The sequence below is a fragment of the Macaca mulatta genome, chromosome 10 (genome assembly GCF_049350105.2).
Source record: "Macaca mulatta isolate MMU2019108-1 chromosome 10, T2T-MMU8v2.0, whole genome shotgun sequence".
NCBI classification, from domain to species: Eukaryota; Metazoa; Chordata; class Mammalia; order Primates; family Cercopithecidae; genus Macaca; species Macaca mulatta.
Genome location: NC_133415.1, coordinates 31,852,333 through 31,868,906, shown reverse-complemented (window position 1 = coordinate 31,868,906; position 16,574 = coordinate 31,852,333). Strand labels below are relative to the sequence as shown.

General features: G+C 50.7%; 1 pseudogene; it reads left to right on the top strand.

The window, feature by feature from the left end:
• Positions 1-8,598: 8,598 nt before the first annotated feature.
• LOC144331928 (tubulin alpha-3 chain-like) lies at positions 8,599-15,522 on the top strand (annotated as a pseudogene).
• The last annotated feature ends 1,052 nt before the right edge of the window (positions 15,523-16,574 follow it).

Here is a 16,574-nt window from a genome sequence, read left to right as displayed (position 1 = left end):
CAGGCGTGTTTCCCAGTCCATGAAAGGGGGGCGATGCTGGAACCCCCTAGGGAGGCAGGGAGGATAAATGCCCACAAGGGGCCCAACCCAGTGCATGGCCCGTGGCGCGTGCAGTTTACCCTCTCAGGCGAGGAGCCTCAGCTCAGGCTGGCCACGGTTTCCACGGCAACCAACAACACCGGGTTGCCGGGGCGACCGCCGCTGGGGAGCCCGTCGCTAATTGGCGTGGCCGACGCCAGTCGATGGACGCCACATTCGATTGGTCAGCGTAGCCGCAGACTCCGCCCACATCCCCGGGCCGCGCTCTAGGTGAGGCGCCAAGCGGTCTTCGCCTGAGGGTCTGAGGCTGCGAAAGGGGCTTAACCTGCGAAAGGGGCTTAACCATGAATGGTTCCTGCGAGAGGTCTGGGGAGGATGAAGAGCAGGAGGAAGAGGCGACGGCGGCCTGTGGACGTCTTGCAGGGGTCCCCCAGGCCAAGCAGGGTCTCGAGGCCGATTCGAACGCCGACCTGGAGACACAAGGTGCTCAGGGCAGGGGCCAGGCCCGTCTCCTCCCCTTGGAGGCTTCTCCCACAGGGGTTGTGGGAGGTGGGTTGGGGCCGAGGAGGCAGGAGACCCCTGTTCAGCAGGGCGCGTAGCCCTCTGCGGGGCGTCTGCAGCCCCTCGCCCTCCCCTCGGCGCTCCTGGCGGCATCAGTAACTTTAGCATGAGAAGGCGCTTCCAGAAGGAGGTTAAAATGCAAAATCCCGCCAGACAGTGCACCAAGGGCTGTCCCGGCCTGAAATGCAATCAGAGCTGGGTTTTCCCAATCCATAGGTAAAACTAAGCTAATGGATGTATAGAATTTAGAACTACTTCTGTTTTTTCCCCGGGAAGATATTCACAAAACACTTGTGGTCTGCAATCGGGTTAAAAGACACAGCGTGCAATTTGGCATCAGACAGGCAGAGGCCTGACTCTGGCAGGACTGGCTACCACTAGCTGTGGTACTTTATTTATGAATTCATTTATTAGAGCCAGTGTCTTGCTCTGTCACCCAGATTTCAGTGCAGTGGCAGGATCCATAGCTCACTGCAGCTTTGAACTCTGCACTCCAGTGAGCCTCCTGCCTCAGCCTCCTGAGTCGCTGAGACTACAGGGAGCCACCACATCTGGCTAATTTAAATAATTTTTTATCTCACTATGTTGCCCAGGTTGTCCAGCTTGCTTTTGACAGCTGTATGACTTTAAGGAAAAGATTTGCGTTGCCTTAGCCTCGATGTTCCCATCTGTCATATGGGGGTAGTGGTCCCAAGGAGTGTAGGGAGCAGTTCTTCTAGAGGCAAACAATAAGCCAGGTAGTGATGCAGGGCAGGGGAGGAGGCAGGTGGCTATAGCCATGCAGGGGTTCACATTCATCCTGCTGTCTCCTACCAGGCACCCATGGGCTTGAAGAACTGGTCAGGGACACCCTCTACCTGAGGTCCTGCTGGATCCATAGCGTTGTGCCCATCTTCTGCTTTCTGTGCCAAGGGAGCGGCCCAGAGCTGAACCTGCCGCATGGTGGCCTGGGGCCCCAGGTACCAGTGGAAGGACACTGGTTCCAGGCTTACAGGGAGAGGCCCCGGGAGACAACAGCCATGGGAGTGCCCCTGAGTCTGTCCCCTACACTTGCCAGCTTCTGCCTGTGCCAGTCACGCCCTACCCTCCACATCTGGGAGACAGATGGGATTGAGGCTATGACAGATGGCATTAAGGGTTGGGGAGCCTGCAAGCTTCTAACCCGCTGGGGGCTCTGGGAGAGGTGGGAGTGGGGGGAGACCTGGGCGGGGCCTAAAAGGAGAAGCAGGTGTCTCTTAAGCAGGTGGGAAGCGGGGTACTTTCCAGGTCAGGGACGTGGAGTGGGCTGAGCCCTGGAGCATGAGCCAGGATAGTGGCCAGTGTGTTTGCTCTGTCTGTCCCAGGGTGCCGAGCTCTGGCTTCCTCATTGAGCTCCAATCCATATGTCAAGTAGCTGAACCTTTGGGACAATGGGCTCTATGGGGCAGGTACAGAGGCCCTGGCAGGTGCCCTGAGCAAAAGCAGCAGCATCCGTGGTAGGTGCTGGGCCTGGGTCAGGTGGGCAGGCGTCAGTCCTCCCTTTCCTCAGGGATGTGCCTCCACCCCCGAAAGCTGGGCCATGTCACCTGGGGCCTGCTGGTGTTGCTGGTGGATAGAAGAGGGGCCTCATCACAGGAGGGGGCATGTGGGGTGGAGTTAGACCCTCCGCTGTGCAGTCAATGCTGGATACAAGTCCCCTCCTCACTCACCCCACCCCACCACTCTCCTTCCTTGCTGGCTGGAACCCATTCTCCTGCCCTGCCCTGCACATAAGAGACTCCCAGTGCCTGAATGCAGGGTGGAAAGTCCTGCAACACAGAGAGTTGCGGACTGGGAAGTTCAAGAAAGGGGTGGGCAAGGTGTAAGTTCATTGGAGCTGAATCCAAATGCTGGCTCTGCCACTGAGAAAACAGGGTGACTTATGAAAGCAGCTCAGTTTCCAATCTGTGAAATGGCCCCCACAATATCTTATGGGCTTGGGGCTGTGGTGAGCATGAAGTGAAACGCGCTCCTGAAGTGGTCAGCAGAGTGTGTGACCCATGTAAGCGCTCTATGCATGGCCACCTGGGCTGTTATTGCCAATCCTGGCAATGGGGCCATGAGGGCTTCTGAAGTGGGTGGTGATATCACTGCCAGACACAATCATTGACGGGGTGGCTGCCCCCCACCACAGCAGTCTCTACAGTACCAAGAGGTAGGCGGTTTTAACCACTTGACACAGAAGCTCGTGGGCACACAGGGAGAGGGAGGTCAGGGGCAGAGGGGACCCAGCCATTGGGAGCCAGAGCTACCATCCAACCCCGGGACAGTTCACCTATAAGGCCCCTTCCTCTGCCTCAGACCTGGAGGTTTGGCGGATGGCAGAAGAGGGACATGGTGGGGGGTGCCTGGCTTTGCATCCCACTGACTGAGGAGTGGATCTGTCCGCCAGATGTGGACCTGTCGGAGAACCAGCTGGGAGTGGCAGGAGCCCAGGCCCTCTGTGCCACCCGCACCGTGAATCAGGCCATATGGAAGATACAGATGTCAGGGAATGGCCTGGAGGAGCAGGCGGCCCAGTACCTTGCTGAAATCCTGCTGGCCCACACAGACCTGAAGTCCCTGGACCTGAGCTATAACCAGCTGAATGAGCAAGCAGGTAACACCTGCCCAGGGCACCATGGGCCATAAAAGCTCAGCTTCCTAGGGCAAGGGTGGGTGGAGGTTGGCAGGACCGCACTGCACATCGCCAGGGAGCATGTGCTCTGGCTCCTGCTCCCCACACCCCACCTTGCCCCACTCCTCTTCCACTCCAGCCACACAGAACTCTTCATTCCTTCTACAAATATCTCATTGCCCACTGCTGTATGTGCTGCGCACTGACTTAGCCACCAGGGATCCACCTTGAACAAAACCAAGTTCCTGGCCTCAAGGAACAATGTTGACAACATCATTCTCAGAAGAAACAAATAGTTTCTGCTTCTGAAGAAGAATGGGGACCCCTTGCTTTAAAGAGGTGGCTGGGGAGGCCTCTGTGAAGTGACATTTAAGCTGAAATGTGCAGAGTGGGAAGGAGTCAGCCTTGGCAAGATCAGAGGGAGAGCATTTCAAGCAGAGGAACCGTGAGCATGCGGGCCTGTTCCCACACTGGCAGACAGCAGTGTGACTAGGCTAGGGAGCCAGGGAAGCGTGGCCAGGCTGTGGGGTGGAGAGGCAGAGGGGGCTGCAGGACTGTTGACTGTGGCAAAAAAGGGTGAAGATTTTGTTCCAGGTGAGATAGAAGACATGGTTGAGATTCCTTGATCTCATCACTCTCATGCTCCTGAGTGTTTGTTTTGCCAGGAATATGCACTTCCACCTGCCTCTCCTCAAATGGTCTAATAATAGTAAGGATCACCTGGGACCCTGGGTTAGGCATGCAGATGCTGACCCTGGACCTGCTGAACCAAACTCTTAGGGGAATGCCCGTGAATCTGCATTTTAATGGATGCCCCAGGAGAACTCTCTTTTCTGCAGTGTTTCAGAATCTCTGATCTGGCTCAAGCAGCTTAGAGGGAGTGGGATGGCACCAGACTTGGCCTTTGAGAATTAGCCCTGACGTGTAACTGCCAGAGAACCAAGTTGCCTTCTAAAAAAATTACTACTGGGAGTCAGTGAAATTAAAAGACAGGCTTATTTCAGACTTTGACAAACTGAATATAGGGATCTCTTTGGACCTGCACAGTAAAAGGGCAAGTGCCGGAGAGGCAGCCAGGATGGAGGGCCTGGAAGCTAAGGTGGTATGAAGGCTTCACAAACAGACACATGTACATGAGGGAGGTGGGTGGGGACTGGAAATGGACAGGCCCAGCAAGGCCATTTTTTTTTCTCCAGAAGGAGCTCTGTGGGAGGGCCCGACTCCCTTGAGAGGTGAAGGAGCTCGGGTCTCTGCCTCCACCACTTGATCTGTAGCAATGGTAGCACCTACAACATAGGACCGCTACAAGGGTCACACAGAACAAGCATTGGCAGTTGTAGGAGTGTAGAAGAAAGAATCTTCCTACCCTTGAGCTGTTCAGCAAAAACAGGGCCTCCCTACAAAGTGGGGGATTACTGTCTGACCCTGCCAGCCCTAGAAGTGTCTGAGTAAAGAGAAAAGCATATGTATTTGAGTACCTGTATTATCAAATCCAGTGCTGGGCGCTGAGTCTAGTTCTCAGGTAGAAAGGGGGCAATGCCCTGAGTCCTTGCTTCTGTGCAGGGAGCTCTCCATGGTGCTAAAAAAGTGTCTGTAGCCACCGGTGCCAGTCCAGCAGGCTCGCTGAGCGCTCTGGTTAATCCATCCATTTTTATTCTATGTATTTCTTCAAACCAGCCTTCCTAGACCTATGTTAGGTGCTGGGATCATGGAGAGAGGTCAACTTCAGATCTCCAAGGGACTCTCAGACTGGTAGGAAAGACCCACTAGGCAGAGAGAGGTTTAATGGCCAGAGCCGTGGAAGGACATGGGGCTCAAGGCCATCCAGTAAGCTCAGCCAGGCAGGCAAGGCTTCCTGATGCTATGAACCCAGATTAGAAGGATGAGGAGGCTCACGCCTGTAATCTCAGCACTTAGGAAGACCAAGGCGGGAGGATCACTTGAGCCATGGAGTTTGAGACCAGCCTGGGCAACGTAGCAAGAAGACCTTGTCTCTACTAAAAATAAAAACAACAACAACAAAAAAAATAGCTGGGCATGGTGGCACATGCCTGTAGTCCTAGCTACTCAGGAGGCTGAGGCAGGTGGATTACTTGACTCCAGGAGGTCAAGACTGCAGTGAGCTATGATTGCACCACTGCACTCCAACCTGGGTGACACAATGAGACCCTGTCTAAAAAAAAAAAAAAAAAAGGATTAGGAGGATGAGGAGCTGTTAGCCATGTGCAGAAGGGGCTTTTAATTGGAGGACAGCCCGCAGACATGCTGGTGCTGGTGCTTTCGCAAATTGAAAAGAGGTCAAGGCCGGGTGCGGTGGCTCACGCCTATAATTCCAACACTTTGGGAGGCCAAGGTGGGTGGATCACTTGGGGTCGGGAGTTGGCGACCAGCCTTCCCAACCTGGTGAAACCCTGTCTCTACTAAAAATACAAAAATTAGCTGGGCGTGGTGGCGGATGCCTGTAATCGCAGGTACTAGGGAGGCTGAGGCAGGGGAATCACTTGAACCCGGGAGGCAGAGGTTGCGGTGAGCTGAGATCGCACCATTGCACTCCAGCCTGGGTGACAGAATGAGACTCTGTCTCAAAAAAAAAAAAAAAAATTGGGCATGGTGGTGTATGATTTGTACGCCCAGCCTGCAAAGGATGCTGAGGCAGGAGGATCATTTGAGTCTGGGAGTTTGAGCCCAGCCTGAGCAACACAGTGAGATCCTATTAAAAAAAAAAAAAAAAAAGGAAGAATCAGTTCCAAAGTCCTCCAAAATGAGTATTGAGTCCCAGCTTGGCTCTTCCCTGAGCAGGGATGTGCCTCTCCCTTTCTGGTGGCCAGAAACTCACTCTTCACTAAGAAAGTGAAAAAAGGAAAAATAGCTCGGAGCACTTTGAGCTATGTGGGGTATACAGAATTTATCAGGCCCAGAGTCGTGAATATGAGACTTCAGGCAGGGCACAGTGGCTCACGCCTGTAATTCCAGACTCAGGAGGCCAAGGTGGGAGGATCACTTTAGTCCAGAGGTTCAAGACCAGACTGGGCAACATCAGGAGACCCTCGTCTCTTCAAAAACTTAAAAAAAAAAAATAGCTGGGCATGGTGGCACACACCTGTGGTCCTGAGCCCAGGAGGTTCAGCCTGTAGTGAGCTATGACAATGCCAATACATTCCAGCTTGGGGGACAGAGCCAGACCCTGTTTCAAAATAAGAAGAAGAAGAAAAAGATTAAAATGAATATGGGACTTCAGTAACACACTTCGTACCAATGCCCAGGGGCCAGCTGTTTAAAGGCATTTTGTTCCTGACTGGCTTAATGTATTATCTTCGCGTTCCTGGAATTTGTGATGCAAAGAATAATATATGGACAATCAATAGCTTATGCTATTTTAATACAGATTCTTGTGGCAAGGGAAGCTGAAGTGATAGGATTGCTTGAGGCCAGGAGTTGAAGACCAGCCTCGGTGAGACCCATTTTAATCTTTTTAAAAAGAGCAATTTTTGGTAAACCACTTAGGAACTGCCTCTTCTTTTCATTTAAAAACAGCATCTCTGGCCTAGTGTGGTGGTTCGTGCCTGTAATCCCAGCAATTTGGGAGGCTGAAGCAAGCATATTGCCTGAGTCCAGGAGTACAAGACCAGCCTGGCCAACATGGCGAAACCCTGTGTCTACAAAAAAAAAATACAAAAAATTAGCTAGGCATGGTGGCATTTGCCTGTAGTCTCAGCTATTTGGAAGGCTGAGGTGGAAGGATTGCCTAAGCCTGAGGAGGTTTGAGGCTGCAGTGAGCTGTGATCTCATCACTGCACTCCAGCCTGGGCAACAGAGTGAGACCCTGTTTCAAAAAATAATAATAACACAGCATATTGTAACTGCTGTTAATTAGACTGTGTATTTAAGGCAACTTTAATCTATGCTCCAGGGTTTCAGTTCTCAAATATGGCAATAATAAACTTTTTTTTTTTTTTGAGACAGTCTCTCGCTCTGTCACCCAGGCTGGAGTGCATTCTGGGTTCAAGCCATTCTTTTGCCTCAGCCTCCTAAGTAGCCGGGACTATAGGTGTGCACCACCATGCCGGCTAATTTTGTTTCGCTGTGTTGGCCAGGCTGGTCTCAAACTCCTGACCTCAAGTGATCCATCTGCCTCGGCCTCCCAAAGTGCTAGCATTACAGGTGTGAACCACTGCGGCCAGTCAGATTTCTAACTTCTAACTTTTAATGTAGCTTCAGGTAGGAAAGACGTATGTACCTATAGAATTACCTAGGCGGGGCGGGGGGTGCAAGAGCTTATTTCCCTTCACTGGAAACTGTTCCTGCTGACATTTATACCAGAGCTGACTTTAACTTCCTAGAACCTTAAATTGCATTTGCAGTTTGGTTATCACACAGAGACATTTTCTTTTCTTTTCTTTTGACAGAGTCTCGCTCTGTGGCCAGGCTGCAGTGCAGTGGTGCCATCTCACTGCAATCTCTGCCTCCCAGGCTCAAGTGATTCCCCTGCCTCAACCTCCTGAGTAGCTGGGATTACAGGCGCACACCACCACGCCCAGCTAATTTTTTGTATTTTAGTAGAGACAGGGTTTCCCTATGTTAGCCTCTCGATCTTCTGACTTTGTGATCCTCCCGCCTCGGCCTCCCATGGTGCTGGGATTATAGGCGTGAGCCACCGCGCCCGGCCCCACACACAGACATTTTCTACCAGACACTGCCACTGTTGACCTACAACATGTAGCTCATGTACTTTGAACAGCATGTACTTTGTAGAAGTGAACAGTCCTGGAACGTGTCCACCTTGGTGTACAGTAGGCCTTACAGCCTCACAGCACATGTAGTCTCTTTGTAGATGAAGTGTACACAGGGACCTACAGGCAGCTCTTCCACCCGGAGCAGCTGATCACCGAGAAGGAAGATGCAGCCAGTAATTACTCCAGAGGCCATTACACCATCGGCAAGGAGACCTGGTCCTGGACCGGATCCGCAAACTGGTAAGGAGAAGGCTTCGTGTGGACGTTGTCCTGCATGGGAGAACAGGCCTTGGATGGTGAAGGGAAGGTCATTTTCACAACACTTAGAGCAGCATCTCGAGTGCAACTGAGTCTGCAACGTCTTACTATGAAGTATGCGTAGTGATTTGGGCATAGATCTGTATTGTCTGCTTTTCTTTGCTTCAAAGTGTTATGTGCATTCGTTATGGATGGTCTGAATCCATATCAATGCTCAGAGGCAAAGAGAAGTGGCCCTGGCTTGGTGGAGGTTGGTGGTGTGGCTCCCATGGGCATTGGCTCACGTTGTCTGGTTTCTCTCAGGCGGATCTGTGCACGGGACTGCAGGGCTTCTTCATCTTCCACAGCTTTGGGGGCGGCACTGGCTCTGGGTTCGTGTCTCTGCTCATGGAGTGGCTCTCGGTGGACTACGGGAAGAGTCCAAGCTAGAATTTGCGGTTTCCCCATCCCCCCAGGTCTCCACGGCCGTGGTGGAGCCCTACAACTCCATCCTGACCACCTACATGACCCTGGAACATTCTGACTGTGCCTTCATGGTCGACGGCAAAGCCACCTATGACATGTCAGTGCAACCTGGACATCGAGTGTCCCACATACACCAACCTCAGTCATCTGATTAGGCAGATCATGTCCTCCATCATGGCCTCCCTGTGATTTGATGGGGCCCTGAATGTGGATCTGACAGAATTCCGAACCAACCTGGTGCCGTACCCCCATATCCACCTACCCCTGGCCACCTACGCCCTGGTCGTCTCAGCCAAGAAGGCCTACCACGAGCAGCTGTCCATGGCCAAAATTGCCAATGCCTGCTTCGAGCCAGCCAATCAGATGGTCGCTGTGACCCTTGCCACGGCAAGTACATAGCCTGCTGCATGTTGTACAGCGGGGATGTGGTCTCCAAAGATGTCAGTGCGGCTGTCACCACCATTGAGAGCAAGCGCACCAACCAGTTTGTGGGTTGGTGTCCGACTGGATGTAAGGTAGGACTGGGTGAGGTGGAGTCCTTGTGCTGTCAGGAAGCAGCAGACCTGCAGAATAATGCTGCCCATGAAGGCCCACATCCTTTGTGGAGACAACCCCTTTTCATGTCAGCTAGGTTGCAAGGAGAATAATTTTAGTAATTTATTTCCTACCGCCTTATACTTTACCAAATACTTTATGTTCCCTTATATATTACCGCCACCCTTTAAAGTTCATGGGGCAATATCACCAGCATCTTACACTTTAGAAAACAGAGGCTGAGGCCGGGCATGGTGGCTCACGCCTATAATCCCAGCACTTTGGGAGGCCGAGGCCTGTGGCTCACGAGGTCAGGAGATTGAGACCATCCTGGCTAACACGGTGAAACCCCGTCTCTACTAAAAATACAAAAAATTAGCGGGGCATGGTGACGGGCACCTGTGGTCCCAGCTACTCAGGAGGCTGAGGCAGGAGAATGGCGTGAACCTGGGAGGTGGAGCTTGCAGTGAGCCGAGATCACGCCACTGCACTCCAGCCTGGGCGACAGAGCGAGACTCCATCTCAAAAAAAAAAAAAAAAGAAAGAAAACAAAGGCTGAGATAGCTTTAGGTGTCTGAAGCCTCACAGGCAGCAAGTGATGCAGAGAGAAATCAGAGATGATCTGACTGCAGGTCCTGGTCTGTCCTCCACATTACTCCACTGTTTACTTTAGTAATTTATCAGGTTCTATGGTATCATTTTTTGTGTTTTAAACAGTGGTTTTTACACTTTACATCATGTTGGTCACCTGTTGTCACTGAAGTTTGGGCAACACTATGTTTCTGTGAAGATTTTTAAATACATTGTGCAGTGTTTACTGTGAAGACCAAAGGCAGGTCTTTGCCCTTTCTCCAAACCAAGCAGAGACCTCTGCCTCACACACAATCAGACTGATGATTTGGTGCTCCTTTAGCTGTGCTTACAGTCCATTGTCTACCAAGAGAAAAGTACCATGTATTTGGAAGCCAAATAACAGAATGTCAGGCTCAAAGATCTGTTGTGATGACTAGGCTAAATGCCTCACCACACCTGTGTTGGTCAACTTTGTGCCCTATGGTTAGTTAAGAGCCCTTGTCTACAGTGGTTTCCACATTAGGCAAAGCTATAGATCCCACATTTGTAAGTGTCAATGAGTTCTGAAAGTGTTGGAGGAGTTGCAAGTTGCAGGATCATTCTAGATTGAAATGATATGAGAAAGTCACAGGTATGTGTCTTCCTTTTCCCATGTGGAATGGCCATAGCTTGCCTCTGAACACACACAACTTCTTGAATCTGTCTGGCCCTCTGTCAGCCACTTTACAACACCTTGACACAGATCATCTCTATTTTTCATCTCACGTTGATGTAAATTGTCTTTAAGTTGACAGATTTAAAGTGATTCATAGATCAGGGTAAAATCGGCCAGGCTTAGTGACACATGCCTGTAATCCCAGCATTTTGAGAAGCCAAGGTGGGAAGATCGCTTGAACCCAGGAGTTCAAGACCATCCTGGGCAACATAGTGAGACCCTGTCTCTACAAAAGATATAAAAATTATCCGGGTATGGTTGTGCATGCCTGCAGTCACAGCTAATGGGGAGGCGGAGGTGGGAGGATCGCTTGAGACAGGGAGGCAGAGGTTGCAATGAGCCAAGATCACACCACTGCACTCCAGCCTGGGCAACAAAGTGTGACTGTCTCAAAAAAAAAAAAAAAAGGAAAAAGAAGGGTAAAATCTACAACAGTTACACCAGCCTGGAATGTTCATTACATGTTACATAGGAGGATTACAGACCTTGGATGTTAGATGTTACAAGTAGGATGTGAAACCTTCCATTCTGTGTCTAATTACTAAGCCTCTCGACTTGAGTAGAGGAATTTTTCTTTCAATTGGTGTTACATTTGGAAGGTGAAGACATCCTTAGCTGGCAGGCACCGTGGGAGATGCTGCGCTCTGCAAAGGTTTCCTGTTGTAGCTAAGTCTTGTGAGACAGTAGTCTGTGGGGAGATAAAGTCACAGCCTCTCCTGTCCTCCCAGAAGATAGTCCAGCTCCAGATGGACCTTGTTGAATTCTCTTTGCTCTAAGTTCCTTTTTGTCAGTCTTAATGTGATTTACCATACATTCTTTTTTGTTTGTTTGTTTGTTTTGAGATGGAGTTTCACTCTTGTCACCCAGGCTGGAGTGCAGTGATGTGATCTCGGCTCACTGCAACCTCTGCCTCTGCAGTTCAAGCAATTCTCCTGCCTCAGCCTCCTGAGTAGCTGGGATTACAGGCGCCCACCACCACATCCGGCTAATTTTTTTTTTTTTTTTTTTTTCTGAGACGGAGTCTCGCTCTGTCGCCCAGGCTGGAGTGCAGTGGCGCGAACTTGGCTCACTGCAAGCTCTGCCTCCTGGGTTCACGCCATTCTCCTGCCTCAGCCTCCCTAGTAGCTGGGACTACAGGCGCCCGCCACCTCACCTGGCTAGTTTTTTTTATTTTTATTTTTTGTATTTTTTAGTAGAGCCAGGGTTTCACCATGTTAGCCAGGATGGTCTTGATCTCCTGACCTTGTGATCCGCCCACCTCAACCTCCCAAAGTACTGGGATTACAGACATGAGCCACCACGCCCGGCCAATTTTTTGTTTTTTGTTTTTTTTTTTTTGAGACGGAGTCTCGCTGTGTCGCCCAGGGTGGAGTGCAGTGGCCGGATCTCAGCTCACTGCAAGCTCCGCCTCCCGGATTTTTACGCCATTCTCCTGCCTCAGCCTCCCGAGTAGGCGGGACTACAGGCGCCCGCTACCTCGCCCGGCTAGTTTTTTGTATTTTTTAGTAGAGACGGGGTTTCACTGTGTTAGCCAGGATGGTCTCGAACTCCTGACCTCGTGATCCGCCCGTCTCGGCCTCCCAAAGTGCTGGGATTACAGGCTTGAGCCACCGCGCCCGGCCAAATTTTTTGTATTTTTAGTAGAGATGGGGTTTCGCCATGTTGGGCAGGCTGGTCTTGAACTTCTGACCTCAGGTGATCCACCCACCTTGGCCTCCCAAAGTGCTGGGATTACAGGTGTGAGCCACTGCACCCGGCCAACCATATGTTCTTTAACAACCATTTGCTGCTTTTTTTTTTTTTTTTTTTTGAGATGGAGTCTCACTCTGTCATCCAGACTGGAGTACAACAGAACACACTGCAACCTCCGCCTCCCAGGTTCAAGCACTTCTCCTGTCTCGGCCTCTCAAGTAGCTGGAATTACAGGCGCGCACCACCATGCCTGGCTAATTTTTGTATTTTTAGTAGAGACAGGGTTTCACCATGTTGGCCAAGCTGGTCTCGAGCTCCTGAACTCAAGTGATCCACCTGCCTTGGCCTCCCAAAGTGCTGGAATTACAGGCGTCAGTCGCTGCACCCAGCCTCCGATACGCTATTTTCCAAGAGTCTTTTCCATGCTTAAAAACATTTGGGGACTGGGCAGAGTGGCTCATTGCCTGTAATCCCAACACTTTGGGAGGCTGAGGTCAGTGGCTCACCTGAGCTCAGGAGTTCAAGACCAGCCTAGGCAACATGGTGAAACCTCATCTCTACCAAAAATACAATTAGCCAGGCATGATGCCACGCACCTGTAGCTACTTGGAAGTCTGAGGTAGGACGATCACTTGAGCCTAGGAGGCAGAGGTTGCAGTGAGCCAAGATCACACCACTGCACTCCAGCCTGGGTGACCAAGTGAGGCCCTTTCTCACCAAAAAAAAAAAAAAAAAAAGCTTGAGTCCAGGAGTTCAGGATCAGCTGGGGGAACATGATGAAACCCCATCTCTACACAAAATACAAAAAATTAGCCGGGTGTGATGGCACACACCTATAGTTCTACCTACTTGGGAGGCTGAGGTGGGAGGATCACCTGAGCCTGGGAGGCAAATGTTGCAGTGAGCTATGATTGTGCCACTGTACTCCAGCCTGGGTGACAGAACAAGACCCTTAGAAAAAAAAAAACCAAACATTTGGGTTTTTTGTTATAAAAGTACTTATGTTGGCCAGGCACCATGTCTCACACCTGCACCTGTAATCCATGGGGTAGATGGCTTGAGCCCAGGACTTTGAGAGCAGCCTGGGCAACACGGCAAAACCCTGTCTCTACAAAAAATAAAAAATTAGCTGGGCATGGTGGCACATTTCCTATAGTGCTAGCTACTCAGGAAGCTGAGACAGGAGGACTGCTCAAGCCTGGGAGGTTGAGGCTGCAGTGAGCCAAGATGGCACCACTGTACTTCACTCTAACCTGGGCAACATAACAAGACCCTATCTCAAAAAAAAAAAAAAAAAAGCTGGGTGCGGTCGGTGGCTCATGCCTATAATCTCAGCATTTTGGGAGGCCAAGGTGGGCGGATCACCTGAGGTCAGGAGTTCGAGACCAGCCTGGCCAACATGGTGAAACCCTGTGTCTACTAAAAATACAAAAATTAGCCAGGTGTGGTGGTGGTTGCCTGTAATTCCAGCTACTCTGGAGGCTGAGGCAGGAGAATCACTTGAACCCAGGAGGTGGAAGTTGCAGTGAGCTGAGATTGTGCCACTGCACTCCAGCCTGAATGACAGAGCAAGATTCCACCTCAAAAAAAAGCAAAAAACAAAACACAAAAAAACCCCAAAAAACTTGATATGGGCTGGGTGCGGTGACTCACACGTGTAATCACAGCACTTTGGAAAGCTGATGCAGGCGGATCACTTGAGGCGGGAAAATCGCTTGAACCCGGGAGGCAGAGGTTGCAGTGAGCTGAGATCACACCACTGCACCCAAGCCTGGGTGACAGAGTGAGACCCTGTCTCAAAAACAACAAAAAACAAACAAACAAAAAAAACCCTGATATGTGGCAAAATACTAAAAGAATGCAGAAGACTGAAAAGCTGAAGTCCTCTTCTTCCCCAGAGCTGCTTCTGTCCTCTGAAAAACGTTCTGTACATATTCAAGGCATAGTAATCTCTCGTTATACAGGTGATGTTGGCAGTGGCCAGCAGACATGTATGTCCCTTTCCTGCAGGTGACAGGCCCAATCACTGCACACAGGTGGTCACAGTAAACAGAAAGCTGGCAGCACTCCCACTTGGAAGGGCTGATTGGCTTGGCCTTAGAGTTGTGGGAGAACACTCTCTGATCAGGGTACAAACCCTTCTCTCTGCCGCTTCCAACTCCTGTGGAGTCTGTCTGTATCTAGCTGCTGCTAACTGCTAAGTGCTTGTTAGGGCAGGGTAGGGTCACCGCCTCGGTAGGCGTTTGTCCTCCTCCGGCATGATGCTACCCTAGCTGCCCAAGGCTCTAGCCTGTGTATGTTATTACATAGATTTTTTTGCACACAAATACAGATTTCAACTCACTTTTTTTTTTTTTTACAAAGTATACAATATACCTTGGATGTATTTATATCCCAAGACAGGATTCTCATTCTTGTTCAGGTGTTTTACTGTATGGGTAATATGGGATATACACACACACACACACATATATATTTTCCGAGACAGAGTCTCACTCTGTAGCCCAGGCTGGAGTGCAGTGGCAAAATCTCGGCTCACTGAAATCTCTGTCTTCCGGGCTCCATCTTACATGCCTGTAATCCCAGCTACTCAGGACGCTGAGGTAGGAGAATCGCTTGAACCTGGGAGACAGAGGTTGCAGTGAGCCGCAACTGCACCACTGCACTCCAGCCTGGGCAACAGTGCTAGACCCTGTCTTAACAACAACAGCAATAAAAAAAAAAAGGAGGAAGAAGAAAAAAAGAAAAAGGAAGTCATCAAAGGATATTGTCAATAGATAACAGATAATGCCAAAAATTCTTAAAACACAGTGTTGGAACTGGTCCACAGCTCTAATTTTTAATGAGCTACCATTTCTGAGGCCAATATAAACTTCATTCTATGCTGCCCATCTCTGACAGGTGGGCATTAACTACTAGCCCCCCACAGTAGTCCCTGTGGGAGACCTGGCCAAGGTGCAGTGGGCGGTGTGCATGCTGAGCAACACCATGGCCATCACGAAGGCCTGGGCCTGCCTGGATCGTAAGTTCGGCCAAGTGCGCTTTAGTGCACTGATAGGTGGGGGAAGGCATGGCAGAGGGGGAATTCTCCGAGGCCCGCAAGGATCTGGCAGTTCTGGAAAAGGATTATGAAGAGGTGGGCATGGATTCCATGGAAGCTGAGGCTGAAGAAGGCGAAGAATAGTGAGGGGAGGGTGCGGCAGGCAACCATCCCTCTGTATTCCCCACCATAACGTTAGAAGAGCTAATTATCTATTAAAATTTCTGTATTGCAAATTAGCCGGGCGTGGCAGCATGCGCCTGTGGTCCCAGGTACTCGGGAGGCCGAGGCAGGAGAATGGCGTGAACCCAGGAGGCAGAGTTTGCAGTGAGCTGAGATCGCCCCACTGCACTCCAGCCTGGGTGACAGAGCGAGACTCCGTCTCAATAAATAAATAAAATTTCTGTATTGCGATATTGTCTTTCTCCTATGTTGTACTTTGAGAGATTCCTCCTCCAGATAACCTTTCTCTTCCAAGTGCATTTCTACGGGAAAAAACATCGATTTGTTTCATTTTTTTTTGAAACGAAGTCTCAACGGAGTGGTGCCCGCCACCACGCCCTGCTAATTTTTGTATTTTTAGTAGAGACGGGGTTTCACCGTGTTACCCAGGATGGTCTGGATCTCCTGACCTCGTGATCCACCCGCCTCGGCCTCCCAAAGTGCTGGGATTACAGGTGTGAGCCACCGCGCCCGGCCAATTTGTTTTCTTGAAGAAATTAAGCATGCCAGTATGTTTAGTAATTGCATTACTTTCCTGATGCTGGCTTCAAAACACTAACTGAAAGAATTAGGACAAAATGCTTTACTTTTTTTTTTTTTTTTTTTTTTTTGAGCCGGAGTCTCACTCTGTCGCCCAGGCTGGAGTGCAGTGGCATGATCTCCGCTCGCTGCAGCCTCTGCCTCCCGGGTTCAAGCGATTCTCCTGCCTCAGCCTCCGGACTAGCTGGGACTACAGGCGCGCACCACCACACCCAGCTTTTTTTTTTTTTTTTTTTTTTGTATTTTCAGTAGATTCGAGGTTTCACCATGTTGGCAGGATGGTCTCCATTTCCTGATCTTGTGATCCGCCCGCCTTGGCCTCCCAAAGTGCTGGGATTACAGGCGTTGAGCCACCGCGCCCGGCCTATTTTGCATTTAAACCTTCTGAAGCCCTTGAATGGAGCGGCTATTTTCACTGAGTCTTACGGGAGGAGATGAGGACTCAAGCAGCCCGCCGGGTCATGTGTCCACCGGCTTCGCAGGAGCAGTTCCCGACGCTGCCTGTCATACCGGCATCCTCAGCCTTTCCCCCCCTCCGTCACGCCCCTGCCGAAGCTGGCTACAATG